Raw genomic sequence first — 19,170 nt, forward strand, 5'->3', positions numbered from 1 at the left:
AAGGATCCCTGTGAGTAAATAGATATGTGTGGAGAGGGGAGGGGAGCACCGCAGTGAGCAGTTTTGAAATTCATGCCAGGGTTGCTTCAAATGATAAGGTTGTTTGAGTAACCTGCAAACCATACGGATGCCCAGGTTTCAAAAACAGGAAAGCGTCTTGTTTAAAAACCTTCTAAGGCAACATGAGGGCTTAGAAAAGAAACTGGCTTTGTGGTTAAGTGATTGTACTTCCTTATTGATATAATGATTGAGCTGGTGCAAAGCCTGCCGGGATCGTGGTGCTGCGAACCGCAGGCCGAGCAGTTGTGATGACAAAGTTCTGCAACCGGCCGCGGGGCTTTCTGGAGAGATGAGAAATCTCAAAGTTTCCCTTTTCATTTCCTCTTGTGCTAGGCTGAAGTTTGTTTTTTTTTTTTCTTTTTTTTTTTTTTTCCCCTCACTCTTTTTCAGTGATGTACCAAGAAATAAGTACATAATCGGAGTGGGCTGCCACCCTCCTTGCGTTGCCAGCCGAGCACCGGGGCAAAGCGCACTTTTTTGCTGAAGGGTCCGGCCCGGGCTGCGCAGAATTTGCTGATGTTTTTGGAAAGCGTGATGGCTGCATTTCTCCACAGATAAAACCAAGCTGCGTGCTTTCTGTTTGACCTTTGTTTTGGAGTAAGAAAAGCAGCACATGAGAGCTGAATTTAAGTTTCCACAGGAGAAAGTGAGGCACATGGTGCACATGCGGGTGGACGAGCGCGTGTGAGGCCTGACCCCTGTGGGGACCCTCCTCCTCGGGGATTTACAGCGCCGGTGCCTCGAAAACAACAGCCTGCCTTACCTGAAATGACACAGCTGAACCGGTTCCAAAACGGCAAGTTATTAGTTATTGGACGGGGGTAAAAGTGCAAAGCTGGGATCGAGGCTTCGCCTTTCTCAGTGTGCATGGTTTCCAGTCAAGGCCACGCTCCTTCCTCTCGGTTTGGGTTCGTCCCTTCTCTGAGCACGTGGCACGTGTCCCTTCCCTAAGGGACAGCTCCAGCTCCTCTCCCCACGGAGAGGACATTTCAGCCTCCCCCTCACATCTCCGTACCTCCCGAGGCATTGCCGTGAAGCTGCTTTCCTGTCTGGCTGCAGGCTGTGGTGGAGATGCAGCCGCGACGCGCTTGGTCCATAAGGATCCCGAGCACTGTATCCTGATTGCTATTCAACCGAAATGTCAGTGGCTTCTCAGCCAGCTTACAGAAAATATTTAAAAAACTTTAGGAAATTAATTTAACTGGGCTTGGAGCAAAGTTTTTTGGCTAGAAATTCAGGCTCCGGCCAACATGGCATGCTTTTGCCAACTCATTGCCTTGGTCCTAGAAGCCAGCAATGAAAAGAGAGCAAGGAAAAAAAATCCCCTCCATTGCCCATTAGATTTAATTGTGCTTTTTTGTAAGCCTCATAAATCCTGCCCAAATCACGTCATCAAGCCACAGGGAAACTGAAACCTTGCCCAAGGCAGGAGCCAGCAGAGCTGTTCAGACTCGAAGGGTTGCACTTGGGGACAAGTTCAGCGCGCTGCGATGCTGCTCTGAACGGGGATTTGTTTGTGGGAGCCCGAGCGAGGGGTGGGGAGGGGGCCGGGGGCTCCAGCGGCAGGACCGGGCTCCAGCCCTGCCTTGTTCCTCCGTGGGTGCCAGAAGAGCCAGGAGAGGAAGAGCAGCACGCGGAGAGGCAAAGCAGACATCCTCACCTCCGCCCCCAAGGAGGCCTTCAAAGGGCTTTTCCTCTGGAGGGGGGAGCCGGAAGGGAGGAGCGGGGATTCGCGCTGGGAAGGGCCCTTCCAAGCTCGTTATTTTTTCCTTTGGGCATTGGACAGGAGGAGGGGGGAGGATTAAAACATGAAGGCGTCTGAACTGAGCTCTTGAGGGCTTTCCTCCCTTTCTCTCTTGCGGTGCTTTGTTATAATGTTTTCACATGCAGCTCCCAGCTAGGAAAAGAGGCTTTCGGATCATAGGAAGAGCATCCTTGTCGGCGCTCTCCTCTGGCGTGTGGTGCTCCCCTGGGACATCAGTGGCAACTCCCCACAGAAAACAGGGGATCCCCCAGCTCTGGGCTGGCCGGAAGAGAGCAGGAGAGCAGGGTTTGGCCTGAAGCAGCGGCTGGCCCTACGCAGGGCATGTTTAATGCCCATGGAGGACAGATGTGCTGTCACCTCCTGCAGCCCTGCTACGCGCCCTGCGGCTATAGGTAAAGCTAACGGGTAACCAGCGGTGCTTAGTCCCCCACCTAAGGACTGCAGCAGAAGCCAAAAATGGTTGCTTATTTTCACTTGGCTTTTTTTTCCACAGCTGAAATACATGTAAAAAGCATAAGGGGATAAGGATCCCCCCTGCCAAGCTTCGTGAGGAACCCCCTGCGCTCTGCCACGTCCCGGCACCCTGACCTTTACGTTCAGTCAGGCTTCACTCAGACTCATCATTATTTTGGCTGCGTTTTTGCTGCAGAGGAATGCAGGTGTTTCCTCTGTTCCCACCAGCGTGCCCATGCTCTGATTTCTGAGAGGCTGGGGAGGCTGCTCATGCGTGTTGTGTCGTGCTCAAGGAGGCATCTGAGGAAAATGTGGATGCAGTTCAGGCAAATGACCAGGGCAACGATGCATTTGCATGCACTTGCATGTGAGTGTAATTTAAGCAGGCAATGTGTCGAGTTTGCTTGAAAATCTGGCCCATGTTTTTCCATTTCTGATTATTATTTTTTTTTAAGTTAAAAAAAGACAAACACCTTGTTCCTTCATTTGGTCTGTAATAACCTGAGCTGGTTCCCTTGGAAAGCTTATTTATTCTCCTTGGCTGCTGAAGTGGATGCTGAATTTTGAGCATCCTGAGAAGAGACGGTGCGCAGATGGGATTCTTTGTTGCTGAAGCTTTTGTTGGACAATTATAAGACTCATTTATATAGCTGTTTATATATTAAAATTGTTGGGTTGCCTGGGGCTACGGATAAGCGCTCCTTGTTTGACATATCTCTAAATAAATATAAAGGCACATTATTAATGGATACAGCTTTAAAAGCAAACACCCAGAGATGCACTTACAATAAGGGGAGGAAAAACCAAGGTTACATCATGTTGCTAGAAGCCAACTGCTTTGTTTTCTAAAATGTTTCTCTGTAGGACACAGATGATTTTTTGACTCATTCAGTGTTTGAGCATCCAAAAAGTCTCACGGTTGTTCCAAAATTCTTTCAACAGCTTCCCAAACGGCATTAACAGACAGTTACACTATTTTACTGTCCAGCTTATCCTTTCCCCCCGATGGACTCATGTCTGTCAGGGAGCTTTGGGAGGAATATTCTGTATTTCTGGAGAGCAGTGTCCCCGCTGAGGCAGGAATCAGCTTTTTGGGGCTTTTCAATCCACATCATTTTGCGATCTCAAGATGTGTGGCTGTCCCTGGGTTTGTGCAAATGAAAGTGTACCTCTGGGTGAGCACCAGGAGTCACCAGGAGGCTGAAGCTAGTTATGGCTGGCACAAGAAAGGATCTCTTAAGTTCATAGGGAACCATTTTTACTGGCAACCATGAACCTGATTGTGTGCTTTCTGCTACCCCTGCTGCACTCCTTCTCTGGAGAATGGTGTTTCCTTCCTCTTCCTCCTCCTCTCCCCCTCCTCCTCCTCCTTCTCCCCCTCCTCAGACCACTTAGGCTTGAAGCCTCCAGTCTGGTTTTGCTCCTGGCCCCATTGGTCACTCCCCAGCCCCACCAGGAACCAGTAGTTACTTGCTTTGGACCTGGAGGGCCCAGATTCAAGCGGGCTGGTGGCCAAGGGTGGGCTGTCCTGCCTCTGTGGGGCGGGAGCTGAGCCAGGGGTCTGGGTCTGCAGGGCTGGTGGAGAGCTGGTGCCCCCTGCTCTGCCTGCAGGAAGGATGATGGTTTTGCTGCCATTCATGCCTGCAGTTTTCGATGCAGACAGGAGATGGGGCAAATGTGGGACCTGTGCACCCACACCTTGGGGGGCTGGCTGGCCCCTGGGGGGCAGTGACATGGGTGCCCCTATTTCTCACCCCTTCAAGTGGCTAGCCTCTTTCCTATGCAGATATTTGATGGCAGTCTCACCTGTAGGTGCGTGAATTGCTCTCTTCCTTGCTGGGTTTGCCCCTCTGGGTTAAGAGGGTTTTGGCTGGGGGCATTCCTGTCTGTTTGCTTTAGGGAAGCGGTGGGGATTCACCCGCTGGGCAGGGTGAAGGCGAGGCAGCCAGGGACAAGGCACAGCAGTGCGGTGTGTGGGAGAAGGGAAGGGAGGGAGAGGGAAAGGAGGAAAAGGCTTAGCAAGAAGCACAGTCCCATGGCAGTAGAGCTGTGCTCTAGGCAGGAGGTGTGTGTGAGTCTGCCTCTGCTAACATCTAGCTCGGATGCTGGGAAAAACCTGAGAACGGCAGCAGGGCACAAGCATGGTGAAAGCTCCCGTGCCTCCTCGAGTGCTGTTTGTTGAGACATTGCCTCCGGTGTCCTGGCCAGGCTCCAGGGGGTTTTGCAACCCCCCCTTCCAGCAACCCAGGATTCGGTCATCCCGAATTCCTCTGGTCTCCCTCCCGCGGGCAGCTCTCCGTCACCAGTGGGACGGCTCTTCTGAGACCTGGCTCTCCTCTGCGTGCTGTCAGCCCTTAGCTGAGTCCCTCCTGTCGGACAGCCGCTCACTGCATGGGTCCACACGTGCTCAGGGGGCTTTGCCACGGTGTTCCCTCGGTGTACTCCTCAAGCAGGCGTGAAAAACTGCGCGGTATCAAGCTGGCTGTGTTTAACTTTTGGGTACTTTGGTAACTTGCAGTCCTCCACTGCACGGAGGAGCTCAGGGGAACGATGAAGGACACACAAGTGTTGGAAGTGCAGAGACAGAGGATAAAAGGGCAGGCTAGGCTGATCAGGCTCCTGCCAAAAAAATCTCCAAAGCAGCAAAACAGAGATGGATAAAGGGTTGCCAGTGAGTCAGGGGGAAGGAACGGCAGCATTGTCTCTTGTTTGAGCAAAGAGTCTATAATGGAAGAAGATTGAGTGCCAGGGAACTAATATCCCTCTGCAGCGATTGTTTGATCCTTCCCTTCCCCTCCAAAAAAGCAAGTTGCTGCTGGCTAGCTTGCAAGTAAAAAAACCCAGTCCAAGAAATAATCAAGTCTCTTGTGCCAATAAGCGCATCTGTCGGTGTGTCAGTGTTGATCCTCCTTCAGTACATGCCACATGCTCGTTTCTTTACACAAGATGGGCTAGAAGGGCCATTAACTAGATTAGAAATTCTAAGGCACAATTAAAAAACATGCTGCTTCTTTGCTTTAATCTTCCCTCCTTTAGCTCCCAGGCTTGTTTTCGTACCGGCCTGACACAGTCCTCAGTTGGCTGGCGGCGGTAGGCTATCATTACACAACCGTGGCTGGTTTCTGAGCTGTGCAACACCCTGCAGCACCTCGGCAGCAGCACGCCGGCCCGCGAGGCTGTCCCGCAAAGGAGTAACCCCACCAGCTGGCAAAGCGAGAGCTGCGTTTACCACCCGGGGGGGGAGGAGGTGTGAGCAGGAGAGGCAACGTGGGGGCTCTGACGGGCAGGAGCAGCCCTGTTCGGAGCCCTCCCGATGCCCCGAGCAACATCTGGCAGCACGGGGGGACGGCAGCCTGCTCGCTGGCACGGGGAGCTGCTCCTTAATTGCCGTGGCGTTGTGCAAATGCAGTGGGAATTTCACAGAGGACATAACGTATTCTAAAATGATTGTTTTTATTCCTTGGGTAAGTGTTTTCCTCATGCAGAACAGCATTTATTACGGTTATTAATGGCCTCACCGGTCCTCGTGCTCATTGTGAATCTTTATGGCTACTGTCATTGTACAACGCTGAAGGTACAGACCCGATCCAGGACTGCCTCCATTGCAAACAGGTTAAGGGTTTGATTTTTGGCAGGTTTGGGCACCGGGATATTTTTGCATTCTGTCCTGTGTTTTCTGTGCCGAAAAGTCCTCCTCGTCACTGTGTGTGGAATACAGCAGAAGAATGCTTCCCTGCTGTAGGAAACTATGGGCAGTGTAATCGCTCCGTTAATCCCTCTGAGATTTCAGAAATGAACACCACAGTTTCCTAGTATTTCTGTAGGACCCTATTTGCTTATGCTTTTTAAAATTCTACAAGATGTTTCCATATGGTTATGTTTAGGATGCGTTATGGAGGCCTTTCATCCTTCTCTGAAGCACAGGATGAAGTATGGGCCACTTCTGGAATAAAGCAGTACGACTTGTGATCCTGTCGTCCACTACATATAATATGGCAAATTCTGTGTTGCCATGAAAGCCGTCGTCCTTTTTGGGACTAAATGACTTGGTGGGGTTGCTTTAAATGTAGAGCTACACCGATTTGATACTGGTTTGGATGAAAGAACAAGATCTTTCACTCTCCTTATGGTGGAGTGCCAGCAAGGTTTAAAATTAATATCCACCAACATTAGAGAGGGAAGGAAATGAAAGAAACATTTCTTCCCCAGAACCAGCCCTGCTTTCCTGCCTTCTCCATAACTGCATAGATGTCTGTCATATTTGTCACCAGAAAACATTAAAAAGTTTTTAAATACCAGGAATTCTCCTCTGTCTTTAAATGTAGACCAACAGGAATGCAATGGAAAAAGAGCAAAGGGCAAAAGAGAACCGAGCCGGTCAAGCAATTAACGTGGTTCTGCATAGAGCACTTCTTCCTGCTTAATAAAACGCACAAAATATCCATCCCATCTGTGTTTGGAAAAGCTAGTGCAAGGTAGCAAGCACTGCCTCTGGCCTGCTGCGTCCTGGGATCTGGAGAGAAGCCTGGGGCTGGGGGACATGGGCTCAGCTTCCAGCTTTCCGCATTCGCTCCAGATCGCCAGCAGATTCCAGCAGTTTGGGAGAGCTGCCTTGAGATGCCTGTGGTCTTATTGCTAGAAATACTGAGCACCTACCGTATTCACTGAGTCTAAGCACAATAAACCGTGGTAAATCAGGCTCCTGGCTCTCTGAACGCAGACATCTGAAATGAGCAGAGATTCTCTCAAGAGATGTTTTTCCCAGCTATGAAAAGGGGGAATAACTACATTACAAGAGGGGCAGTTAAATCATGTTGTTTTTTTTTTCTTCTTTTTTTTTTTTTTTTGTAAACTGCTTCGAAGCTTTGGAGAGGAAGCCATTATGGGAGTACAAATTACTCTTTATTTTTTATTTTATTTATTGCCTCATTTTCAAACAATGAAATTCTGAACATACCTCCTCGCTAGCTGCTGAAAAATAAGGAAATGCGAGAGGATTCTTAATGATGCTAATAAAGCCAGCTGAACGCTTTGCCAAAGTATATTTTTTTATTGCAAAAATACCATTTTATAAATACAAATGGTCTTGATAGGATTGCATTGGTTGTGATACAATTTTGTTTAGAAAAATATACAGACCAAATTATTTTGTATGAAATGCTCCCTTTTTGTCTGGCTGGAACGAGGCACTTTATTTCAGAATTTCATTTTGGAATTACTTTTTTTTTGTTTTGTTTTGGACATTTTAATTTATATTCAATAATAAAAATACAAAAAATAAAAGAAGGTGATGTGATTTTAATGCAAGTGGAATGTATTAGCATAGAGTATGTCTCGATGACCTTGTGGGTCCCTTCCAAAGCAGGATATTCTACGATTCTATGATTTTGTGCCAGTGGAAACTACAATTAGTGGGAAAAATTCAGCTATACTGGTGGTCCAGTCTGCAGCCTCGCTGACCTTCTCTGCTAGGGAAGAGACTGGATCTCACTGGAGTGTCCAAAGCAGCCTTCTTTGCTTCTTCTGCTCAATCCTGCTCGTTCTTAATGCCTTTCTTGTCTAGCAGGTAGCATGATTTGAAGCCCAGGTTCAAAGGTTTCCTTTGGGCTGAGGTGGATTAAATGGGACCTCCAAGTGGTGCATGGATTTTTCACTTATCTCGAAGGTTTGGTGATCATGGCTGTGGGGTGTGGGTGAAAATCCATCCCTGTTGCTCCTCTCTGCCATTTGCTTCCCTCTGTCCTGCAGCACTGAGCTCGGTGGCCCTGTTTTGCTGAGGACACCTCCCAGGCTGAGGACACTTCCAGCATACAAGGAATGTTCCCACTGTATTTTTGGGAAGAGGGAGGTACAAACATCTGCCCTTGGTAGCCACCAGGAACAGAGTGGGAAAAGGGATGAGATAAGGTGGACCCTTGCTTCTGCTGATTGACGAGCACTGGGGGAGCTGAGATGCTGTCAGTGGGACGGAGCCCAGGCAGAGCACTGGTGTGCTCACTGCCGAAACCCATGCTGCTCTGTTGCTTTTGCAGGAAAAATGGATTATGTGAGAGTCCGCAAAACGTGCACTCCATCTGGCATTGTCTGGAGAGGCTTTTTGGGGAGGGAGGGAGCTCTCTGTGCATCAGCCAGAGCAAGTCACCTGCTGAGGGTGTGCTCAGCTGATCTGGTCCAACCATCACCCTACCACCAATGTCACCCACTAAGCCATGTCCCTAAGCACCAAGTCCAACCTTTCCTTGAACACCCCCAGGGACGGTGACTCCACCACCTCCATGGGCAACCTGTTCCAGTGCCTGACTTCTGAAAAATAACCCATCACCCGCAGAGGAGAGGGTGTCTGAGGGGAGACCTCAGGGTGCCAGGTAGCACCCAGACCACAGGGCGAGCACAGGTCTGTATGGATGGGAAGACTCCTAGACATCGACATAGCTTGGTCACCTGGTCTACCCCGCTGGTACCGGGGAGCCTGGCATAAGCTGTTTGTAAGCGACTTGCCTGCCAGGATTGGTCAGCCAGAGGGAGGGATGTGCTACCTGTGGTGACGTTTATAAAAGCGCACCCCTGGACACAGCCACATGCAAACCACTGCCTGTACCAGCCGGAGGCACCGGCATGTGCAGCTAACCACTCGCTCGCACCGCAGTGCGCGAGGAGCCAATGGCACCCCGTGCTCGCGGAGCTCAGAGCTGCATCGGCTTTATCTGAGCTGCCGATTTGCTTTTCCTGGAATTGAACCCCCAAAGGATGTTGCATGAAACTTGTAAACCGAAGTAAGGCCTCTTTGTCTTGTGACACTTGTTTTAATTTTACTGTGGGCTGCCATGAAAATAATTTGTGATTAAAATTGAAAGCTCCCTTGCAGCAGCTGCCAGGGTGGGGGGTGTTGGAGGCGATTCCTCTGGGGTTACTTAACTCCGAGTCCTCATTTTTTCCGCTTAGATCCACGTGGAAGATCTATTCCCAGATCTAGTCAGGGTAGACTGCCTTGCACTTGGCAAGGGGTGACTACCAGAGCTGTGACCAGCCCTAGGAGTCACGGAGGAGAAGGCAGCCCTTGTATGATTTACCTTCATGCTGCTGCAAGCTACCGAAACCCTTTGTAAGAGAGGAGTAAGCTTGACTTAACGAATTTACCAAAGCTCACAGGTCTGTGGTAACAAGCCAGTACAACAGGTCTTTGTGAGTGGTGGATTTATGGCACATAAATAAGTTAGTGTGCTAATTGTAGCCGGTGTCAAAGGTAGCAGGCTAACTGTTAAAAAAGGGCTTGTAGGGTGATTTATTTGGGTTATTTCGCACAGACTTGTGTGAAATACGTTAATAGATCCTCTGCCTCCCTTCCCCACAGCCGTAATAGTAAGAACAATGAGCAGCATTAAGTGCAGGCTAGCCCACGTTTCCTCCCAGGAGTGCAGGGCTGCAGCAACCAGAAATCATTACACGGGGAGAGAGAAAATGACTTTTGGCTGCCTCCGAGCCCTCATGTCAGTGTTGTTCTGCAATCTCTGTGCTGAATGGAAACTGTTTCCTTTCCACAAGCTCTAAGCTTACAGACTGGGTTTCCTGCTTTCCTGTTAGTGCCTCCACCTACCCAGACAGCTCTGACACTTCAGACTTACTGATCAGCTATTTTCTACCACAGCTCTTTTAGCAAAGGTTTTACACGTTGTTGTAACAGCTGACTAAGCAGTGAGCCTGCAAGCGAAAGAAATGAATGTAGGGCTTTTTTGTTCGGCTAACTGACAAGGCTCTGTCTCAAAACGGTGAGGCATTTATCTGTGCTAGCAGCCTGCTAGCTGGATGGGCTGGCGTTCAGCGCTGCTCGGGGAGCTGGGAGGCACACTGTGCCAAGGCTCCCAGGTGGAGGAAAATGGCACCAGGATGTTTCAGATGCCTAAAGAGACTTGTAACTAAAGGTACTTTGAAGTGCCTAAGAGAGACGTGCAGGGGACATTTGCATCGTGAAGCAACGATGGGAATAAATGCTGAATGTGCGCCAGCTTTAAAAATAGTATCACATGCAAAAGCAATTAATACATAGGAGAAATTTTATAGAGAGAGACTCTGTGGACCACAAATATGAAAGTAAAAAGTGATTTTCATATCAGAAAGTCTGTCATTTCAGGATGTCCCAGAATGGCACATTCTGGGGCACCGCAGTTGAGCTGGAAACAGCCAGTCAGCTCTGAACTGACTTTTATATATATATTTATGTCTCCTGTGCTGAGTTCCCTCCATAGCCATGGTACTGCAGCCATTCAGAGCACATTTCCACGGTGCTTTCAGTTTTCGTGCTCACTTTTGCAAATTACTTCCAATATATCACAAAAAATGAACCAAGCCTGTCTTCAGTTAGTGATGGATGTGCCTTAAAATATTCAAAGTACTCTAAAAGTTCTGATATCTTTGGTCTGATCCTTAGCCAAACTATGTCTAGCCTTGTTTCAGCCTTTGTTTTATTCAGACACTAGTGGCAAAAACATCTGTAGACTTTCACTTCAACATTTGTTTAGCTACCATCATCTGCCATAAACAGGTCTTCAACCTTACCAAGGTCAGCAGGCGGGGAAAAAGACTGGGGCATAGTCTTTTACAGGATTTAGAAGCTGGGGACCTTTGTGTAACTGAATAGTGGTGGCACAGTTCTCAGTGTGTCTGCACCTGTCTCCATGCTGACGTGGGCCCCAGTGGTGCTGAACAGCTAATGGCTGCGGCGTCCCTCCGGACTGGGAAGTGGTGGCATTGTTTTCCCTAGGGAGGAACCTCAGGGGTGAATTTTTATGCTGATGGAAAGGGCTGGAAAGGCAACTCTACAAAACAGAGTGGAGTTACAAACCTGTATTCTTTGTACTAGGTGTCAGGCACGTGGCCAGGTGGACAGTTTGCCTCTGGAGTGTGGGGAGCTGAGGAGGATGCTCAGTGCCACAGTTTCTGCTGAAGGGGTCAATAAGCCCACTGTTGTGAGGGTGCCTTTCATGGCATGCCTGGAAAGCATTGCTGAATGTAATGCAGTATTGACACTCCAGCAAATCGATTTCTCTGAATGCCATGCCATGCGGATGAGAAGCCTTCGTCAGCCAGTTTGGGTCAAGTCCGTCATCGGACCTATAGCTTGTGGGAGATGAGTGAGACGGATGAAGTCATCAGGAAAGTCAAAAGGTCTTGATTCCTTGGGGGGAGAGGTCTATGTGCACGAGGAACAATGTATTCAGAATAAATCAATAAATCAAATATGCCAGCCCTGGGCAGATATGTCTCTGTGCTGATCCTGGTGCTGTGCAGGAGCACAGCAGAGCGAGGTTTGGCTGGGTGCCTGTGTGAGCTTTCATGCCATAGGTTTGAAACGTACAGTCACCGCTGGGGCAGTGGAGAAGAATTAGCATGCAGTGCTGCATGCCTTTGCTCCCCTCACCTGGAGGACAAAAGCCTGCAGTCAGAAGGATTTTTCAAAGTAGTGTGACAGGCAGGCAGAAAAAAGAAGGGGATTGCTGTGTTGCAGCTATTTGTTGCATGTAAGCTTATCTCTTTTTGCTGTGTTCAGATTCCATTTTCCTCAGGCCTCCCTCTGGTTTCTTCATATCAGCAGATGTGGAAAGGGCTCGTTAGTGTGTTCAAGAGGGAGATTTTGACTACTGCATCTGAGTAGCATGCCTTCAGTCAAGTATGACGGCCTGCTCACTCCGGTAAGGGGCATCACTGCTTCTACACGTGTGAGGAGGTCCCCCGTCCTCATTGCAGCACTGCCAGGCAGCATTGTGGTTTTCCCCTTTCCCTTTCTGTATCCTCATTTCAGTCCCAGGATTTGTGAGATGTTGGACTGGCTGGAGGTTCTTGTCTCTGCGGTTTGGACAAGAGAAGGAACTGGACTCATCTGGCTCAGAAACTCAGGATATTAATTACAGGTTGGTAGGCTCCCCAGTGGGGCATGCTGACCACTGCATGTACCAAAACAACTTGGGTTGCTTTTCCTGGCATAACATTTCAGCTCTGTGCCTTAACATGTTTGCATGGTAAGTGAGACAGGGGCAGCATTTTGGAAAGTGAGAATGCAGAGATATGCAGACATCATTACTGTGAGAGTTCACTTGAAGAGCTGGAAAATTAAATGAGGAGAGTATAATGAGAGTATGAAGAGTGATTTAGGAGTGTAGAGGCAGCAAGATGCTAAGGCTATGGATAGATAAACAGAGCACCAATATGGATTAAATTGCAGTGTAACAGTTCTGTGCACACATGTATTATGGGATTTTATAAGCCAGGCAAGCTTAGCCCTTATACTCAGGGCTAAACGTGCCACTGGTGTGGTGGGACTGCCTACTCTCACAGGTTGTGGCGTATTTTTGGCTTCTTAAAGATGGGAAAGTTTTACATCTTGACACAAGTTAGTCTGTTTATGGCTCCTGGATCCTTGTGTGGGAACAGACGAAATGAAGTGAGGAGCTGAGGAGAGTCTGGAAAGTCCGGAGATGGGAGAGTGGGAGCAGGAGGTGGGAGGTGTCCATGGGCCTACGTGGCGGTGAGGAGCAGCTCGGGGCAATGGGAGAGAAGCCACGAGGTTGTGGTAAGGTGACATGGACAAAGTGCATTGAGGCTGGGCAGGGGACCCTCCCAGGGTGCTCCTCTGTACCAGGGGGAGCTGCTGGTCTGGGACACATGTCCTCGTGGCCTTCAGCAGCATGGGTCCATTACCTCCCTGCCTATGCTGTATGGCCTGGCTTCCCTCTGGAGAGAGGCTGCCTAAGGCTGAGGAGGGATCTTCACGTAATTTGAAGTTTCAGTGTTGTTCAGAGCACTATGTGAACAACGGATTTCTAGCGGGATAAGCCGGTGCTGTTTCTTGCTATTAATACCAGTGACGTTGTAATTTTTGTTGCTGTAAAGGTGCCCAGAGCATAGGGTGGGCCCCCTTAGAATTAGAGACAATATGTATATATATATATTTAATACCGAACAAATGGGTTTTCCAGCAAGCGATCTTTGCTTCTGTTGCCATGGTCTGTCCTCCTCACAGGAAAGCATTCGCTTCAGAAAGACTCAGCAGCCCTGCAGAGTGGGAAGGGCTGCTCACAAAAAAAAGACAAAAAAAAAAAAAGATGTAAAAAGCAGCTGCTAGAAGTAAGAGCTAGACTAATGTGGAGATGAAAGCATTTATGCAGAGCAGAGGTGGAGAATATTGGATCCGTGGAGTGGGCGGAAGTGTCCTAATGAATGAACAGAATGATGCTGGGCTGTCTCGAATAACAAAAAGGGAAGGAGGGTGTTAGGATTTGATAGTACAGACTTGGAAAAAATGAGAAGCTGAGAAGAGAAGGAAATCATGGCTAATTTAAACTGCCTTGGAGAAGCAGGTGGGAGGAAGACCTTGAACATTTGCTATACTATGATTTGAAAGTAAGGAAATGGAAAAACAAGGCTTGGAAGGCAGAACAAGGGAGGGCTCTTCTCCCTCTCTCTCTCTCTAAAATGAACAATGCCAAATTTTATGGAGAACATTTGTGATATTATGAGAAAATACAGAGCTCCTGCAGTGAACTGTCCTAAGGGATGGGCTGAGGAAAGTGGATGAAGCCAGTGGCTCCCAGAAATATGACGATGATATGATGAGTCAGACACACTTTCAGTTGCATCGAAATATTTACTCTTTGTTTGCCTGTATTCTCAAAGCCCATGTCAAAAAATGAGGGCAACCCTTCTTTGACAGGTTACAGTTACGCTATCAGGTGGTGCATTAAAGGGGATAAATAGCAGCCAAAGGAGCTTTATCAGCTCTTCCTGCTGTTACTTGTTTTGGACCAAACTCTTATTGACTTGGTTGGGTGTGCTCTGGGGTGACTGAGCAGGGAGCCTGGTTGCCTTTCCCTAGTGTGCCTGTACTTCCTTTTACTCCATGCTTAACATAGCAGAGGTGACAACTTCATTATGCAAATCACATGTGAGTGTGGCATCATGCCCCTCTTGAAAAGTTGCTCAGGTTTGTATCTCACATTTTGTACAAAGAGAGAGAGAGACATCCAGAAAAAATAGGTGCAAGCAGCCAATACAATCAGTTTCAATATATTTGCCTCTTCCAAAAAAAAAAAAAAAAAAAAAAAAGAACATCTCTCCAAAATAATCAAAGCTGTTAAATAACACTTACTCTGTGCAGAGGAAGTATGGCGTGATGGGACTGTAGGCCAGTTCCAAGGAAAACACTCGGACTGGTTTGGCCTGTAACAATGAACTAAACTGAAGGAAATTGGATGGTGCAGTATATATAGGCTGTGCTAGCAGGGAGCAGGGGAAGCAGGACCTGTTGGAGATGCCTGGCTGGCCATGGGGTGCTGTGGTGGCTCGGGGGACGATGGGCACATGGTGCCTGTTCTGGGCTCACTGACTCACCCACTCCCAGAGAGCATCTCCCAGCAGCCAAGTCCAGCCTAGGGCATGCAAGCAGAGTGCCATGACCAATGAGCCAGTTCATGTTGATCAATCAAATCAAAGCCGTTGCAAAGAGGGAAGAATTTTGATTTAATTTGCAAGGGTAAATACATCTCGTATTTTTTTCTTTGCCCTTTGCCTTTCCAAATATTACCTGCTGATATTAGACAAATAATCAGTATTTCTGAAACACTGTTCACGATCCCAACACCAGCACTGAATAAAGATGTAGCACTACATATGTAAAGGCTTTCAAGCATGGCATACAAAAGTGAACTGAAGAAATCCTGTAGCTGATGAGTCCCATGTTCTGCTTCCACCTTTCCCAAGCAGCATCAATATCGCTGTTCCTAACAGGGCTGTCCCACTCAGCCACATCTCGCTTTCAGGGGTATACAGACCTTCAGATGTCTTCAGACGTCTGCTCAACAGCATTAGCATTTCACAGCCTGGACTAGAGTCCAGCGTGGCCCAAGGCGCAATGGAAGGAAGGTAAGCAGCCTGCTTGCCTCAGGCAGCTGGAGGGAGAGTGCTGATCATGTTGAGCCAAGTTACAACCCCTACTGCAATGCTGCAGCTCTGCAGCAGTCGTGTAGAGAGATGTCACACATACCTAGCCTGTGAGATGATGCTTGCCACTTCCATGAAGAGGTACCAGGTGAAAAGAGGGTGGTATTTGGCCTGTATGCTTTATATCAGCTGTGCATGCCGGATGGCAGGAGGGGAGGACTTTCACTGTGACAGACATTTTATATGTGAAAAGAGATGTAATGAAGCTCCCTAAGCTCACAGTCATTTTCTCATAGTTTACATGGAACAGGAGGTGAAAAATGTAGATTTGATTAATGTTGCTGGATCTGTTCTGAAAAAGATGTCTTTGCTATGTCTTCTTGTCCTTACGTGAGGAGACATTTTAGTTCCTGTGTTTCTTTTCTCTACCTCTGCACATGAAACACGTCTTTCCCTCCTGTAGTCTGTCTGCAAAGGTGTTTGTAGATGATCTCCATGTGCCCTCAGTCATCCTCAGCCTCTAGCACTGCTGCTCCTGCCTATGGCTGTGCATGGGGCAGCCCCACTCCCCCCAGCCAGCCCCCATGCAGTGCTCAGTGCTGCCTCAGGATGTGTGGTGGGGAAGGGGGCATTTATAGGCACTGATACCGGGACAAGGCAGTCTCCCCCCAAGGTTTGTCACCGCTTGCAGGGAGCAGGGCGAGGACACGGTGCTGGGAGAGATGGCATCGTGCCCTGGTGGGTGTCCCAGACCGGATGCAGGGGGCGAGATCCTGATGAAGACAGGAGCAGGATGGGAGGAACAGCCGAAATGCCAAATGCTGATGGCCTTATTTTGGTCGATATCCCGCTGAAGTCAACGGGATATCGCTCCAGGAAAAACTGGATAAAGATCTCGGGATTTGGCAGTGGGAGAGGCTCTATCTTCTTGCTGTTTACTCCCCAGCCCTCGCCTGCTGTTGGTGACTTCATGATCATTTCCAGAGCCTGCAGTAATGATGTCAGACCCGGGGGACTCGGGCTTCAGGTGGGAAATTAGCAGCAGGAGCAGATGAGCACTTTAATAAACAAAGTTCCTGTTTTCATGCAAATGCCTCTAGAAATAAGGAATGAGGGGAGTGAAAAATACAGAAATTTATGGTATAGAAGCAATGCTGTTTGGAAACAGACCTTTTATGAGTTTTCCAAGAGGTGCCAGCTGCTCTTTAATGTTTTCGTTTAAGAGTTTTATGTATGAAAGCTCTAGCTTGTGTAAACAGAGAGGCTGAGAAAGTTGCGAGGATTATTGTTAATGGTGAACCTAGCAGGCTGAGGATTTGGCTCAGACAGGACTGCAAGTATGGGTGTTTGTGCAGAGCAGAGGTTTTTAACACAGCCGGACGATGTTCCTGTTGTTCTCTGAGCACTTTGCCCGTCTGCCTCGCTTTCATGACCACCACCGAGAGCTCCCATGTCCCCATGTCTCTCCATCCTCCAGAGGACTTGGAGAAGGTGGTCCTTCATCCTTCTGGGCTGAAGGGACAACCTGCAGCTGGGGCAGCTCGATCCCAGCACCTCCCGGAGAGGCTCCCTCCCAGGAGCAGGCCCAGGCGAAGGGGCGGCCATGTTGCCCCATCCCTCCGGCCTGCTTCTGTCCCCCTCAGCACCGTGCGCTGCAGGGCTCCCTGCCTTCACCGACATCCATCACCCGTCCCTATTTATTAATCTGCTATTTTCGGGAGTGCCTATTGTGCGCTCCAATTCATGTAATTGCATTATTTGGCTGGAGAGAGTGCTGGGGCCCGTGCCACAAATAGCTTCATGCACGTTCTGCTGGTGGGCTCCCTTTGTTTGGCAATTAGCTCTCTATGGGTGAAATGCATGGCACCATATTAAAAAGAAAAAAGAAAAAAAAAAGTCACTTAAGTGAGGCCAGCATGCATAAAGCAGGCAGCTGCGCACAGAACATTTCTCAACAAGGACCTGAGCAATGATCCTGAGCTGCTCTCTGTTTTGCTCTCATGTTTTTATGCAGCAGCTTTCTGTTTGCTCATCTACAGGAATACTCTGCATCTGGCCTGTCTGTTTTTGAAAAGGTGACTGTTGATGACAGCTAAGATAACAAGAGGGTGTTGTTTTTTTTTTCCTTCATGAGAACGCCTCCGGTTCTATTAATAAAATCCTGAATCTGACTAGTCCTTCTGAGAACTCCCGGCCTCTCCTCACCCATTCAAAACTGTATTTTTAAGCTGTTGTAGGTGGATTGTCGACAATGGTTGTTATGCAAACTCTGAGCACTGGCTTCAGGAGCTTCTTGGAAACCTGCAATGAGTAATCTTTATGTTTCTGCCAGGTCTACAAGGAGGGAGGGACTGCAGTTTTGCTGCAGATAGGTTGACAAAATAAGTGTCAATTCATGACAAACTAACTGCCAAAAATATTCACATCAAACCCTGGAAACAATTAGAGAACATGATGAGAGAACATCCCTGAAACTGAAGATCACACTGAGTACAGAGACCCTCGCCAGTAAACTGAAACATTTTTTTTTCCACTTTGGTTCAGTAAAAATGATCAGATTCTTTGTTCTCTGGAGTTGCTTCTAGGGTTGTTTGTTTGTTTGTTTGTTTTGTATGCTCATAGCCAGTGGCTGTACTTGAAAGGGTATGTTTCTCCAGCTTTTTTATGAAGTCAGCATTGGTCAAATGAGAGCTTGATGAACATCATGAGGTTGTAGAGGTGCAAGATGGCCATCAACATCGGAGGAACTTCGGTCAGTACTAACTTGGATTGCCAGCTCTCCTGAACAAGGAGTTAAAGAAACAGTTTCCTGATACCAGTGCTGTTCTTCCTTGCTACGAATGGGGTGGGAGGCTCCTGCACATGGACCACGTTTCTCTTCCAATGCAGGCAAGGCATGCAGATGTGTCTCCCAAGCCTGGCAGCTGTCAGTGCTCATGAAGTAAATGGAGAGATGCCAAAAAGGCTCAGGGAAGCATGTGTTGAGCTGGTAGAATCCCTTCATGTGCAGTGAGTAATTGTAGCTTCCTCCCTGATCTCAGATCTCAGCTCTGTTGCCATTCTCATCCCTGTGGGCTTCAGATATCAAGCTGAGTGAAACAGGGAGAAGAGGGCTTTTTGGGGAAGGGGGCCCACAGCAACATGAATATAACCCTCCCGAGATGCTGTGCATTTGGGTGGATCCCCATATGGCACCGTTTGCTATTTGACCCGGAGGTGTAACATTCTACGCTGGCTGTAATCAGGGGTTTGGCTTAGCGATACCTGTTTCCTGACTGCGATGAGCAGCTCCTGCAACTGCAGAGCATGCCTGCAGCAGATGGGGTGGAGGAGGCAGCACAGCCCGGTGCACTCCTGTGGGCCATGCTACTGCTCTTGCTCTGAGACATGGGGCAAGACTGAGCCAGGTCACCTAGGAGCTTGTAACAGCATCAACCAAAGTGACATAGTCTTCTCAGCTGTCTTCCAAGGTGTGGAGCTCTTCATATTGCTCCTCCTGCACAGGCCAGGAGACAATTTTGTCCTAAGCCGTTAGTTTTGCAGGAGGAGGTCAGCAACACTTCCCTCCTCTTTCTGTACAGAGAAGTAAGACCATTTTGGTCTCCGAGAGATTGCTTGTAAGAGCAGTACAGCAAGCCTCACAGGCAGCTGAGGACTTGTGAGGCACTGCCAAGAGCCACGTGGGATGTGACGGGGTGATGCTGCACGCCTTCTGTTGCTGTTCTCTATAAAGCGCCCTGTGCTGTTGTTGGGTGTCACACCCAAGTACCCATAACAAGCCACATCTTTGCATCATGCTGGTAGTCACAAGCTGGTAATACCCAGCAGTCCACCAGCTGGAAAGCCCCATCTCTATGCAGTGTTGCTTTTTACTACACTGTAGCCCATAGATCTTCAGATGGCAATCCACCCTGTGAATCTGTGTTTTCTAATGCCATGAGTCTCTGCTCTTGCCAGTCTGC

General features: G+C 48.5%; 1 long non-coding RNA gene across 1 annotated transcript in view; it reads left to right on the forward strand.

Moving 5' to 3' along the window:
* Positions 1 to 19,170, forward strand: part of LOC308193517 — an 81,950-nt gene that overhangs the window by 29,633 nt on the left and 33,147 nt on the right. The window lies entirely within an intron of this gene.

The sequence above is a fragment of the Anser brachyrhynchus genome, assembly GCF_964034855.1.
Source record: "Anser brachyrhynchus genome assembly, chromosome: 3".
In the NCBI taxonomy this organism is placed as follows: Eukaryota; Metazoa; Chordata; class Aves; order Anseriformes; family Anatidae; genus Anser; species Anser brachyrhynchus.